Genomic DNA, 15028 nt, shown 5'->3' on the forward strand with positions numbered 1-15028 from the left:
AGAGTAGATTTTAAGTGCTCTTACAGTAATAACAAAAGGTAACTATGTTAGGTGGTGGATAGAATGATTTACTTAACTGTAGTAATCATTTCACTCTGTATATGTATATCAAAACAACTTTTATCCTTGAATATACATGATAAAAAAATTCATTCTGATCATATCACCCTCTTGCTTGAAACTTCCAATGACTCTCCTCTGTTTTAAGTATAAATCCCAGACCCTTTTCATGGGCCTCAGGGCCTTGCCCACCTGCTGGCCTCATCTTGCTATGGTCACTTTAGGTTCATGAGCCATCTGATTATGTAGAAGAATATGTGGTGCTCTCTCCTTCTTCAAGGGCCTTTGCAAGAGCAGTTTTTTAAACCTGGATTGTTGAGATTGCTTTCCTTGTATTCTGTTTCAGATCTTACTGCCAATAGCTCTCTCTTAGTCTTAGACAGCCATGACCCTTCTTTGCTTGTTTTTTGCAAACCTCCCTGATTCTTCCTCTTCATCCCCTTTGTGTGCTTCTTTCCCCTTTTACCTCAGGGATCCATGCGAATTCTTGCCTACTTTCAAGTCTTCCACTCCTTCTCAACTCATAAACTCTTCTGGGGTTAAGCAAACCTATGGCTTACACTAATGCTACTGTGAATTCTTGCCAAATTTCATTTTAAAACTTCATGCTGGCCTTCGGATTCTTATATACAGCTGACTTCTAGATGTCTCTTCTGGAAATGTGCCCAAGAACTTCAGATTCAATATGGTGAAAACCGTGTCCATTATCTTGTAAACTGCCAATTATTCATGTTATTTCTACGGTCAATGGCTTTTCCGTTCAATGAATCGTCTGTACCAGAAACCTCAAGATCATTCTTAACCTTCCTCTTTTATTTACCAGGTCTTTAAGTCCTATCAAATTAATCTCTATTTAATGTGCTTTGCCTTCTCCATTCCTGTTATCTTTAACCTGGTTCTGACGTATATCATCTCTCTTCTGAAATAGTGCAAAACCTGTCCATGTGGTTCATACTCCACATTACCTCTAACAGGAGGAATCAAATCAAAGGGCTCAATTTAATATGATCAATATATCTGACAATCAGGAATACCCCATTAAAATAGAAATGGTATTGATATACGATCAGTGACTCGGTAATACAAATTCCCTCAACCTAGTCTTAGCTGCTTCACAGAATCCGACCATCTCTATGTTGAGAATGAAACAACAGTAGAAAAAGCCACAGTGGTGGTAGCTACCACCATGACCTTCCTATAATAACCTCCAGGATTTATGGCACTCAGATTGTAAATTGGGCCCAATTCAAACGTTTCATATGTCTTATTTAATCTATGTATTCATTTGAAAGTGATCTTGATGCAGTAGTGGATTTTAAAAAATCTATACATTTCTAACAGGACCAGATTCTCTTTGGGAACCCATTTCCATTGTGTGTAGTATCCGTGAGATTATAACTCACATGCCCTGCGTCAACTGGCAAGGGGGTGGTGGGCTCAAGTGAATGCTCCACGGGGACTTTAAATGTTAAAGAGACACATAAGAATGGAAAAAAATATTAGAGGCTCATTTACTTCCACAGCAGTGCCTGAATGAGATGGTTTAGTAGTCTTTTCAGTCAGACCCTCAATACCAGGCTGATTCCTGTCCTGATGCATGTTCTGTTTCCAAGCCTGGCTCTCCAGCCTCCAGCTATTTGTCTATTCTTGATCTTCCTAAATATTTTATCAATACATTCCTTTTCTTCTTCCTCTTCCTTTTTCTTTTTCTTCGTTTTCTTCTTCCTCCTCCTCCTCCTTTTTCTGTGGTTGGAATTAATGAAAGTAGATTTCTGTTTACTGAAGCCATAGAACCCCAGCTGATGTGGAGATCATCTCATGAGAACCGTTTTTTTTTTTTTTTTTTTAGACGGAGTCTCACTCTGTCGCCCGGACTGGAGTGCAGTGGCCGGATCTCAGCTCACTGCAAGCTCTGCCTCCCGGGTTTATGCCATTCTCCTGCCTCAGCCTCCCGAGTAGCTGGGACTACAGGCGCCCGCCACCTCGCCCGGCTAGTTTTTGTATTTTTAGTAGAGACGGGGTTTCACTGTGTTAGCCAGGATGGTCTCGATCTCCTGACCTCATGATCCGCCCGTCTCGGCCTCCCAAAGTGCTGGGATTACAGGCTTGAGCCACTGCGCCCGGCCAGAACCGTTTGTTTTAAAGATGGGAAAACTGTGGTCTCTCTGTAACTTGCCCTAAGTTATACAGTGAGTTAATGGCAGGATCTAGACTAAAAGCATCTTTCATCATTCCTAGTGTAGTATTCTTAATGGCATAGTGGTTCAAGAATGGTCCATAGGCCCAGAATCTCCCAGTTTGAACACTTGGTTTTACCACATACTTTTCTGTTTGATTTTGACTCTGTCACTTAATCTCTTTCTGCTTCAGTTTTCCTTCTTGTAAAATGGGGGTAATAATGGCAGCTACCCTATAGGGCTGTTGTTTAGGTTATGTTGCTTAATATTGCATATATAAAGCATGCATTCACCATGCATTCACCATACCTGGTACATAGTAAGAGAGAAATAAGTGTTAGTAATTACTATTGTTATTATTTTCACAGTACCCACTGGTCATTTAGGAATATTGTCATTTAAAATACTTTGTAATTTCCAACACGAGTAAAGAATACTTTAATTGAATTATGCAAGTTTTTCTTAGTCAAGGAAGCCTAATTAAGGATATCCAAAGAGCTTCTTCAACATGGTGTTTGTGGCTTGGTAGTTGATACATTTTTCTCTCTCTCTTTTCAGTCTGAAAAAAATCACTGGAAAGACTTTTATTTTCTTCTTTTTTCTAACCAATGAAAAGCACATCAAAGTCCAGAGTGTTTGACAAGAGGACCAGTTGGTTCCATTCAGGGGCACATTATGAATTGTTCACTTTTGACAGGGGGAACAATTCATTACGTTTTGTTTATGTAGCACCTCCCAAGGGCCCATTTCTAAGTGGTTCACAAAAGGCTTGCTCTCATTGGAACACACTTATCCTTTGGGCTTCCCAGGGACTGAAGATCATGTGTGCAAATAAAATAAACTCACCCTGAAGGCCAGTAATTTAGATTAATAAAGAGCTATGTTTATACAACTCCATTAACAAAATTCTACATGGCAAGTCGAACCCAATTTTCTCAGGCTGCACAACTATTTCTAAACAAGACTTGATGAAGAATGGTTAGTTTGTGGGTATACACAATAAGGAGAAAGTCTTTTCATAGTCTTCAGATCCCTGAGACTCTATTTCTATACCCCTCCCTTTTTTCAGGAGGCCACTCAGAGGTTGAAGTAGCTTGAATATGGAAGATTCCGTGTCTGCAGGAGTTAACTCAGGCCCACTATGCACCCGCTTAACCCTCCATCCTTCCATCATTAATTGATTCATGTACTGATTTAAGAAAAATCTCTTTCAGGTACACAATAACACTAGCGTCCCAGCTCTTTGCTCGTATCTTGCTCCTCCAATCTGGTGGGAGAACCAGGTGAGAAAAAAGCATATCAGGATTGAGAGATCCCTACATTATATAATATCCAGTAACTTTTATCTTGATCCTCATAATGTCCATATGAAAGACGTAGGGCTCAGTTTTATCCTTTCTCTCTCCTAAGAGAATGAATGCAGAAAGCCGTTCTAACTTTGGGCAGTTATGAGACTTGTCCAAAAGAAAAGAAACTCCTGTTTATTTGGCATGTATTATGTATCAGGCATGACATGAGAGGTTTTCATGTTCATAATCTTATTGCATTGTCCAGGAGACACTGTGAAATGTGTGTGTGTGTGTGTGTGTGATGTGTGTGTATGTGTATCCACTTGATAGATGAATGAGGAAGCACAGAACAGTTATGGAAATGCTGAGGTCACCAGGAAGCGGGAGGCTAAAAAGTTGATTGTTTTCTAATGGCCTCATGCTGCCTCCCCAGAGACCGCATAGGATCAAAGCCCTCACCCACTGCCAACCCCAGTCCCTCTGTGACATCCTGGCTTTCTTCCCCTTTTCTCCCAAGGTTTCAATGAGAAGGGTCAGAAAGGAAAACCACAGTGCCAACACAAATAGCTGAGGAAGGACCAGGGTGGAGAAGGGCCCTTGGGAGTGTGTGGTTGTACAAAGATAACATTTTCCACGAGGGCTAAGGAGCCCAGGGACCATGTGCCTTTCCCATTGGCATTTCCTGACCAGTTGCTGATCAGCCTTTCCCTCCTTATTTATACCCTGACTCAACAATGATGGAGCTTTGTGCTCTGAGAAGTCTTTGTAAACTTTTCCTAGAAATTCTGTTCTTTTGGCTCCTGTACTGGCTCTCATTATTTTCTTTTCTTCCTAGATGCTTACCTCACTTGAATTCAATGACTGTCTCTATTAGGTGATCCCAGATCTGTACTTTCAGCCTAGGCCTGTCTCTTGAGCACCATGCATCCCATTCATGAGGGTGCCCAATGGCCCTCTGCACCTGAATCTGTCTATCAAGGTACTCTATTCTTGCATTCTCTATTTTAGGTAACAGTAACACTCTGCAGCTTGTGTCTTCTAATAAAAATTAATTCATTGATTGAAGATCATTACTGATGGACTTATCTTACAGTCTTTTCTTCCCCTTAATTTGAGTACTTACCTGAGTATCAGGCAATGTGCTAAATGCTAATGTACAAAACATAGAAAACAAAGTCCTAATCTTCTTCATTAAGCTTCCAGCCCATGATTGCTTGCATATTGTGTGTCTGAATATGTGTGTAGTTAGAAGGTGCAGAACAGTAAAGACAATGCTGTAATACAGTGTGATTGGTGCTACAATGAGGTAAAATTAGACTACACAAAAGAGGCACTGAACTCCGAACTCAGATAGGAGGAGGGGTAGTTAGTGGTGCTGGAGAGGTTTCCTAGGGGAGACAAATGGATCGCTTGTCCTTTCTCCCACATTGCCATACAATGTTACCTCTTTTGAACCCTTTCTTTTGCTTGGAGGGCTCTTCCCATTTTTCTCCCTCTACTCCAAAAGTCCTTATCTCTCAGTTCCCCAAGTCTTAACTCCAATATTCCTACCTCGAAGCTCTTCCCAATGTCTACAGGTAGCACCAGTCAGATTTCTCTTTGCATGATGTTTACTCTTCCATTATAACTCTGCATTCTTCTGCCTGTCGTATGGTGATTTTTCCACATGTGTTAACCTCTTAAAGTTAACCCTTTTCTATGCATTTCAGTGGCCCTCCCTGCTCTAGCACCAGCCTCCATGCTCAGACTGTGGCAGACATGTTTATTGTTGTGTGAGTTTGTCAAGGGTGGTAAGGAGTGCACACAGACTCATCAACACTCTTACATACTCACTCTGAGACCAATGGGCAATTAGTAATAAAGTAGACAGACTGATGCTACCTGGACTACAGAGAGGCTCTATCATGGGGCCCAAAGCAACTAAGCTACTGGCCACCATGTGGCCATTTAGTGGCTGGTATAGAGCAGTTGCTCAATAAAGATCACTTGAATAAATGAATGTATTTAGAGGTGAATGTATGGAAGAGTAGAAGTCCTTTGCTCCCAACTGCTGCTATTGCTAGAGTAGAGCAATCTATCCCTCACTAACTACTACTACTAATGGTATTGCTTTAATCTTAGGTGTACTTTAAACATGCTGTATATTTGAAATGATTTCTTTGGAAGAGAAGAAGAATTGGAAACATAGATAACATATTTTAAGGATTTACCCTTATGCTACGTACTCTCTAAACTTTTTTTTTCCTTTTTTGAGATGGAGTCTTGCTCTGTTGCCCAGGCTGGAGTGCACTGGCGCGATGTCGGCTCACTGCAACCTCCGCCTCCTAGGTTCAAGCAATTCTCCTGCCTCAGCCTCCTGAGTGGCTGGGATTACGAGCATGTGCCACCAGACTTGTCTAACTTTTGTATTTTTAGTGGAGATGAGGTTTCACCATGCTGGTCAAGCTAGTCTTAAACTCCTGACCTCAAACAATCCATCCACTTCTGCCTCCCAAAGTGTTGGGATTACAGGTGTGAGCCACCGCACCCGGCCACATTCTTATATAATCAAATTTTATCTTTCTATAGATTGTAGGAGGTAATGTTACTGTCCTTGCTTTAGAGATAAGGATATTAACGCTTACAGAAGTGATCAAAGTCATATAGGTAACATGTGGCAGGGCTGGAGTTTGAAGTATGGCTTGTCTTAATCCAATGCTCATTTGTTTTCAGGGCCCAACCCATAATATTTCCAGTTCATGAAAAGCTGAAATATGTGTCTGGCTAAAGATTCAATCATCATTTCATTCCAGGTCCTCCAAAACCCTTTAATTGTCTGGGTGAAGGAAATGTAAACCCTGTTAGAGGTGAATTTCTTATTTCTATATTTTATTTGTTTTAAGAAGCACATTTTCAAGGGAATGAGGCAGACTTTTCAGCTGTCTCTGACTGGATTGTGTGCGGTCAGGATGATGCTGATACGTTAGTATCCATGGGATGTCAGTTCTCCTCACAAGCTCTATCTGTCTGTGGCCACCATCAATAAAGCCCTTTAAACAGATCTGTACATTTGGGGGCCGGCTGGTGAGGCACGTGCCATGAAGCACCCCTCCCCAATAATCAAACTCTTGTAAGCTGTGTTGAATGAGATTCTTTCTCCCAGGAGCTGTATATGTTTGTTTGCTGGCATGGTACTAATGATTTAAAGAAAAATGCCGGAAACCAGTCCCGCGCTCTTCCCTGAAAGGAACATTGGTCCTTTGTTCAAGAAATGCATTTGCAGAACGGCTTCTGAGCAAGTCCTTGGAATTCCTCATGGTTTATATGTCTTTGTAAGCTCCTGGCATTGAAGAAGCAAGGTTTTTCTTTGGCTTTTTTCTCCCCAATGAATCCAACATTGTATTGAACACACTCTCACTCAATTTTGATAAAACCAGCAACTCACAAAGCCAACTTGAGTGGAAAGAGCAGGAACATGAGTAAAATTTGATATCCTTGTAGGCTGTTTGGCATTAAAAGGTTAGGAATGTGGGTATCGAGGCTGGAGCCCCATTTTTCACTGCATTGGTTGCACTCTCTTTGTTCAGGGATAGCATCACATTTGTTTTAGTGACTGCAATCCTGCTCACATATCTATTAAACATTTAAAAATATTTTCCGTGGCAACTTCTCACAGTCTACTTTTTGACTTTCTTAGTGGGCCCACAGGCTGACTTTGAGGGAAGAACAAGGGGTAGCTTTGGAGGTTAGGGATTTATGGTAAATGGATCCAAGTTACAAACCTTGGTTCCTCGACTCCTATCTTTGTGATATAGGGAAAGTTCATCTCTGTGGACCTCACTGTCCTCTATATAAAAAGTGGGACTAACAAGGCTATTTTCTTACATGATTGTGATGGGGATTAAATAAGATAAGGTGAGTTGCCTGATACAATCACACCCCAGGTGCTTAACAAATAGCTGCCTCTCTCTTCCCTCTTCTGCTCTGTCTTCCTTGAAAGGCAAGCACACTGAGTGGCAGGTAAGTTAACAGACAAATTGTATTAGTTTGCTTGGACTTCCCAAGCAAAGGTACTGCAAAATGAGTGGCTTAAATAACAGACATTTTTGTTTTCTCATAGTTCTGTAGGCTTGAAAGCTAAGATTGAGGTATTTGCAGGATTGGTTTCTTCTAAGTCTTCTCTCCTTGGCTTGTAGATGGCTGTCTTTTCCTGTGTCTTCACGTGGCCTTGCCCCTGTGTGTGTCTGTGTTCTAATCTCCTCTTGTTTTTTTATTGAGATGAGATTTCATTCTGTCACCCAGACTGGAGCGCAGTGGCATGATCACAGCTCACTGCAGCCTCAACCTCCCAGGCCCAAGTGATCCTCCTGCCTCAGTCTCTCAAATAGCTGGGACCACAGGCATGCACCACCATGCCTGGTTAATTTTTAAGTTATTTGTAGGGATGAGGTCTTGCTATATTGCCAGCCTGGGCAACATAGCAAGACCTCATCTTGCCAGATTCTCAAACTCCTGGGCTCAAGTGATCTTCCTGCCTCAGCTCCCCAAAGTTCTGCGTAAGCCACCACACCTGGCCTTCTCTTCTTATAATGACACTAATAATGCTGGATTAAGGGCCACCCTAATGACCTCATTTTAATATAATTACCTCTTTAGTGGATCTATCTCCAAATAAAGTCACATTCTGAGGTATTGAGGATAGGGAGGGCTTCAACATTTGAATTTTGGAGAGACACAATTCAGCCCATAACACAGATGGAGCCTGGTTGGCACCCATGAAAATTCTGCATATAGAAGAACATGTAGTTCCGTGTCTTCCCTTCTCCAAATTCTCTGAGTGAGCCACAGGCAAGTGGTACTTGGCTGTCCCCTGCATCCCAGATTTTATCTGGCTTAAGTCCCATCTTAAGTCTCACTTCCCCAATTAGATTTAATGTCTTTTGAGGCCAGCATGTTTTGGCCACATTTGTAGCTCTGAGCTCATGCTTCACCATTATGGGAACAAGAAAACACTGCAGAGGCTGTTCATTGTACCCTGGGATGTATCCTGGATTATACAGCATCACATGCCTAGAATATAGCTAGATTCTTAGCAAATGTTCATGCATTCTTTCAGCATACATGTATTGAGCGTGAATAATAGTCTTTGCCCTTGAGGAGCTCACAACCTACTGGGGAAGACAGACTAATAGATGTAACCTCTGATTAATAAACATAGTTTCATTGGAGCAGGACAGGGGTAGTAAAGAGGCCTACAGGAGCACAGATAGGAGGGGGTTAAAGTTTGGGAGAAGAGGCAGGTAGTCTCAGAAGGCTAGAATTCTTTGGTTTTGTTCCTGAAAGTATGGACCACAGAATAGCATTACTGGCATCACCTGGGAACTTGTTATCAATGCAGAATCTCAGGCTCGACCTCAGAGCTATAGAATCAGAACCTTCTCTGTTGCTGGGCTTGCAATGCAGACACTCAAAATGAAGGTACACACAAGGGATAGAATATAAATGAGTACAATAGGTGAGTGTATGAAAAAATCATCTGGCTCTTAGTCTATAATTTATTTTCCCCAGCTTTTTATAGAACTATAATTTTTCAGAGATAGATTGCAACAAAAATAAGTGTTCTCCCTTTCATACACTAGAGTTACTGTCAAGGGTGGCTATCTGTTTGGAATTTATATTTCTCTGTCCACCTTGCATCTAGCATGGCCTTCCTTTCCTACCAATGAAGTGTGAAAGGAAATGATGTATGTCCCTGATATGGTTTGACTCTGTGTCTCCACCCAAATCTCATCTTGTAGCTCCCATCATTCCCACATGTTGTGGGAAGGTCCTGGTGGGAGATGACTGCATCATGGGCGTAGGTCTTTCCTGTGCTGTTCTTGTGACAGTGAATGGGTCCTCTGAGAGCTGATGGTTTTAAAAACGGGAATTTCTCTGCACAAGCCCTCTCTTTGCCTGCTGCCACCCACGTAAGATGTAACTTATTCCTCCTTGCCTTCCACCATGATTGTGAGGTCTCCCCAGCCACATAGAACTGTAAGTCCAATAAACCTCTTTCTTTTGTAAATTGCCCAGTCTTGGGTATGTCTTTATCAGCAGTGTGAAAATAGACAAATACAGTCCCGTCTGGCCCAGGGCTCTTAAGAAACAGATGGGGATTTTCTACTCTCCCTTTCCCCATTCTTTGGCTGAAGTCAAAATATTTAAGCCCAAGGAAATCATACAACTACAAGATGGAAAGAGCGTGGGTCCCTGAGTGTTCACGTGGAGGAAAGCCACCACCAACTGCTGCAAGACTATAAAAGAAACCTTTATTACATTAAGGTTTGGAGATATGTGAGGATTTGCTTTTACAGCAGCTAGTGTTCCCCTAACTAATACCCATAGGCAAACTATTTACTGTAAGGACAACAACAATATAATCACTGTAACGAATGGAACTGACACTGACTGCAGTGTTGATGAGGCAACAGGGAGTGGTGGGGCCTGCGGTGAACTACAGCATGCCTGCCATGTAAAAGGACACCTCTATTCACCTCTAGCTGATCACTGCCTTGTAGAAATACAGGCTTAGTATTGTCAGACTTCCAATTTAAAAATCCTGGCTCCCTTAAAACAAAACAAAACTCTGTGCCAAATGAAACACATCGATTGGATCAGTCTACCTTGTTGGGAGCCAGACTGCATATTCTTCACTAGCTGGTAGCCATCAACAAGGCCACCTTTTGCCACTCTGCTGTCACCACCAAAAATTTTGCGGAGGGCTTTTGGAATAAGAAAGTGTTCCCAGTAAACACACCTGAAATGATTGTTGTATGACTAATAGAACAAAGGATGATTTCCAGCTGCCAGGGCTATTGGTAAGACTGCTGCTAGTATCATGGCTCCTGCTTCTGCTACTAGCATTTATGCACTGTGGCTTTTGCTGCTCTGCTGGAAGCATTATGTGCTGTTTTGTCTCCTGAAAGCTATTTTTTTTTCTTTCATTTAATCCTTCCAACACCCTGAGCAGTATTTTCAGCATCCTATTTTGCTAGAGAAAAGTGGAGGCACGGAGGAGTGGCTTGCTGTGGCCACGTGGCTCACGGTACCAGAGCATTCTCACCTTCAGCCTTGCTACTTGAGCCTGGGGAGTTTCCTTGGCCTCCGGACATGGTCCAGTGGAGGCCAAGTTGAACACTTTGGAGATGCTTAGGTTCAGAATGGTGTAGTATAGAGGGCCAGGCTTGGGTCACCTTGACCTGTCAGTCTTATGACAAACTCCACTTCTATTTGGAGGAGTTTTTCAATGTTGAGTGTGGGAAGGAAGGACTTGAAGGCAGAGAAAGGGGAGTTGGTTATTTCCCCCCTTTTCCCTAGATGACGGGGCGTGGCACTCAGCATCTAGGTCTGTGGAAGTTATATTCCTTCTCTGTGCCTTAAAAGGGAATACCATGTCTTTTCGGGGATTCTGAACATCTCTGAAGCTATCAGTGCCCCTCTATGGATCTCTGTAACTTTTTAGCTATGTGGCCATGTGCAAATCACTTGACTATTTTGAGACTCAGTTTCCTCCATTGTAAAATGAAGAGACTAGAACAATACCCATGGCGGAGAGTAATCTTAGGGCTCGAGGAGATAATAAACAGTAAGGGCTGTGCTGGGCACAGAGTAGGTCCACTGTAAATGTTAACTGAATCATCAGCAGCCTGAAAGCATTTTGTGGATGGACCTGAATGAGCTGCACACACGAGTGATCATCATTCTTCACGGGCCGGGGCATCTGCCAGCTTGCCCATGAATCTGTCCCCAAACTACCAAGCCTGGGCTGTGGACGCATTTCTGGATGCCCAGAGGCCGGCTTTGCAAAGAGAAGCAAACAACAGCATCTATTCACAGGGTCTTTGGCTTGGCCTGCCAGAGCCCACGAGGGATTTGGACTCAGAGAGCTATTGAAGGGAAGCCACAAAGACACGTTTTCTCCCCTGTGGCCTGGAGTGAAGACAGAGTGGCCCAGACACAAGAAGGGGGTTGTTTTGCGTCAGCCGGCAGCCGGCAAATTCTGTCAAAGCAGCTGAAGGAAAGAAGTGGTCAAAACACCCAGGAAAAGCGAGAGCTGTGACACGGGCAGGAGATAGGAGATAAGGAGGCTGCTGCGAGCACACTGGCCCCTTCATGGGCGCTGGCAGCCACGCTCCCGCCATTGTCTGGCACCGCAGGCTGTGATGATGGGGCCTTTCTTCTTAAAAAAAGAATTTATGTCAGAGGAAAGAGAGTGTGCGTTGTATGAACAGTGACAGCCAAATGAAAATCTTTGGTGTTAAAATAGTGAGGCCCCAAATCAAAATGGCCCTTTGTCCTGTGGTGGGGAAGGTGGGAGGGGCGCCTTCCGTTGCCGGCTGGCCGCCTTCTCGTGGCTGCTGCACCAGGGAGGTTCTTGTGGCTGCTCTTGCCGTTACAAATGGAGGTCAGGGTGGCTGTCCCTGCTTCATGTCCAGACCCTGCTCCCAGACATTTCTCTGGGGTCACCATCATGGCTTTGGTTCATGCTTGAACCATGCCTTTGCCCCTGCCTGGAAGAATTATCCTTTTTCTACTCTTCCTTGGCCTGTCCAACAGGCACCTCAGATTCAGCATGTACAAAATGGATCCTGGTGTCTTTATCCCCTGCGTCGGAAGTAGCTCCTGAGTTTTCATTATGGAAAGGATTCAAGGAAGGCATTCACCTTAGTGAAAAGAGGATCAAAGAACCAGGGGATTTATCATAAATCTGTTCACAGCACCCTACACTTGTCCATAGCAAAGAATTGGGGTGGGGGCTGATGAGGATTGCAGAGGGAGAAACTAATGGCTCCTTCCAAGGAGTTTCTTGGAAATGATGATCCTGTTCCCGTCATTGTTCCTCCTGTGCTTCTATGCTGGCTGATGATGTTGGTTTGGATAGAATCCATGCAGAGGTGGTAATTTTCAAACCAGCTCAGTCCTGTTATCTTACAACAAGCATTTACTGAAGGCACGCTACATGCCCATCACTGTCAACCAGACAAGGACCTGCATACCTGTAAGTAAGACCATAGCCCTGAGAGACTGAGGTCAGCTGAACTCATAAGTCCTGCTTTCCATCCAAGGAGAGCCAAGGCTCTCAGAGTGTCCTTTGGGAACAGAGATGCCTGAGCAGGGGTTCACCTAGGCTGGTTTGGAATTCACGGAGTGTTTTTTAAAATTACAAGCTAGAAATCAAATTTTTTCTGAAAGAGGATAAACTCCAAGTTGTAATCTCCAGGTAGACATTTATAGCATCTTCTTTGACTTCAGTAGGTAAAAGGGTAAGGAAGGATAGTCTAGACCGAGGACTCAACTTTTTCAGGGAAGGGAATTTTGCAGGGTGGTTCAGAGGCCAGTGTGTCATTCTCTGTGGTTAGAGCGTACTGTAGGTGGTGTGAGATGACATAAACAAAAGTGCTTGGAGCTTAGTGGGTAATGAATAAATCAGTATTCTTTTCCTTTCTTTCCCTTTCCCTAAGCCTCGCCTGATGCTTCTCTGTCAAATCAGGTTCATTGTCAGCCTGCTGGTTTTTTTTCAGTATATGGACTATAGTTAAGACTTTGATTTTCCAGTTAGTATTTTAAATTAGAAAATAATTAAATTCATCCTGTTAAAAAATTAGCCTATGTAAAAATGATTATTCTTTTCTCCAGAATGAAGTGCTGTTACATTTTTCTTACATATCCTTCAGAAATATTTCTGTATACATAAATGTCCATATGTTTTTTCTTTTCAAAATAAATCATATAATAAATTCTCCTCTGTCCCTTATGCTTCTTTTAATAAAGTAACAAAGAGGTCTTTATTATCAGTCTGTAAAAATCTGACTCTCCCTTCTAAACAGCTACATAGCTTTCTGTAATGTATTTCACCAAGCTTCTTTTGTTTTTGGTAATTGTCTCTTAAAATTTGCATGAGTGAATATTATTATGTGTATTTATTTGCAAACATATCTGTATAGTATATTTCAGGAAGCAGTATTTATTGGTTAAATGGTACATACATTATTGTTTTTGAGCGATATTACCAAATTGTCTTCTGTCAGTAAATGGCCTCTAGAGCAAATAGCTGTTTCCTCACATGCTGATCAATACTGGATATTATCAGACTTTTTAATATTTGCTAATATTATAAGGGAAAACTGGCATCTTAATGTTTTAATGTGCATTTCTTTAAGTGTGAGTCAGGTTAGGTACTGTTTCATGCATATTAACCATTCCAATTTATTCTTCTCTAAAGCACCTGCATCTTTCTTGTCTTATTTTTTGTTAAATGTTATATCTGATTTTTGTTGATTTGTAATTATATATTTCTGGTAGACAGCCTTGAGGAAAGTGCCAAGTAATCTTCACCTCTTGATATTCACCATCTTATGTAATCTCCTCCTCTTGAGTGTAGGATGGACTTACCGACTCACTTGCAATGAATTCAGCACTGCAAAAGTGATGGGATCTCACTTCCAATATTGGGTTATAAAAAGACTGTGGCCTCTCTCTTGGGTGCTCTTTCTCACATGTTGATATGTTGTCTAGCTCTTACTCTATTGGAATACAGCTGCCATATAAAGAACTCCAGGTTTTTCTGAAGGAGAGGCCAAATGCAGCAGAAGGCCCAGGCAGATAAGAGCTCACATGGGGGAAAACTCAGCTAACCTGGCTGGCAACAAGCACCAACTGCCTTCCATGTAAGTGAACCTTGGAAGAGGATCTTCCAGACCTAGTTGAGCTGTCAGATGACTGCTGCCCCTGCTTGCAGCTTGACTGCCAAGATTAGACAGATGAGAAAAAGAAAGACTAGGCCGGGTGCAGTGAGTCATACCTGTAATCCCAGCACTTTGGGAGGCTGAGGTGGGTGGATCACCTGAGGTCAGGAGTTCAAGACCAGCCAGGCCAACATGGTGAAACCCCGTCTCTATTAAAAATACAAAAATTTAGCTGGGCTTTGTGGCATGTGTCTGTAATCCCAGCTACTCGGGAAGCTGAGGCAGGAGAATCACTTGAACCTGGGAGGTGGAAGTTGCAGTGAGCTGAGATCGCACCATAGCACTGCAGCCTGGGCAACAGAGTGAGACTCTGTCTAAAAAAAAAAAAAAAAAAAAAAAAAAAAAAAAAAAGAAGAAGAAGAAGAAAAAGAAAGACTGTGTTCTTTTGCTTGTGTTTGCAAATACAATCTCTTTGATAAATAATATAATTTTGGGGAATCCAGAAAAGTATAGAAGTATAGGGAAGTGAAACAGATATGCATTCAATTTCTAATTCTGTCTCTTATTGGCTGCGGTCTTAGGCAGGTTAATTAACCACCCTAAACCTCAGATTCTTCGTAATGTTGTTATATATGGGTCACATATACTCATATAAAGAACAGATTAAATGCATTTTGCAAGGGCAAAGACTTGCTTACTTAAAATTACCAATACTCCTCAATACTCCTAAAGTTATCAATATGGGTAAGATTTTGGATCCAGGATGAAATTAAAATCTTAATCAGTGAATGTGGAA

The sequence above is a fragment of the Colobus angolensis genome, unplaced genomic scaffold (genome assembly GCF_000951035.1).
Source record: "Colobus angolensis palliatus isolate OR3802 unplaced genomic scaffold, Cang.pa_1.0 Scaffold17, whole genome shotgun sequence".
Taxonomy (NCBI): Eukaryota; Metazoa; Chordata; class Mammalia; order Primates; family Cercopithecidae; genus Colobus; species Colobus angolensis.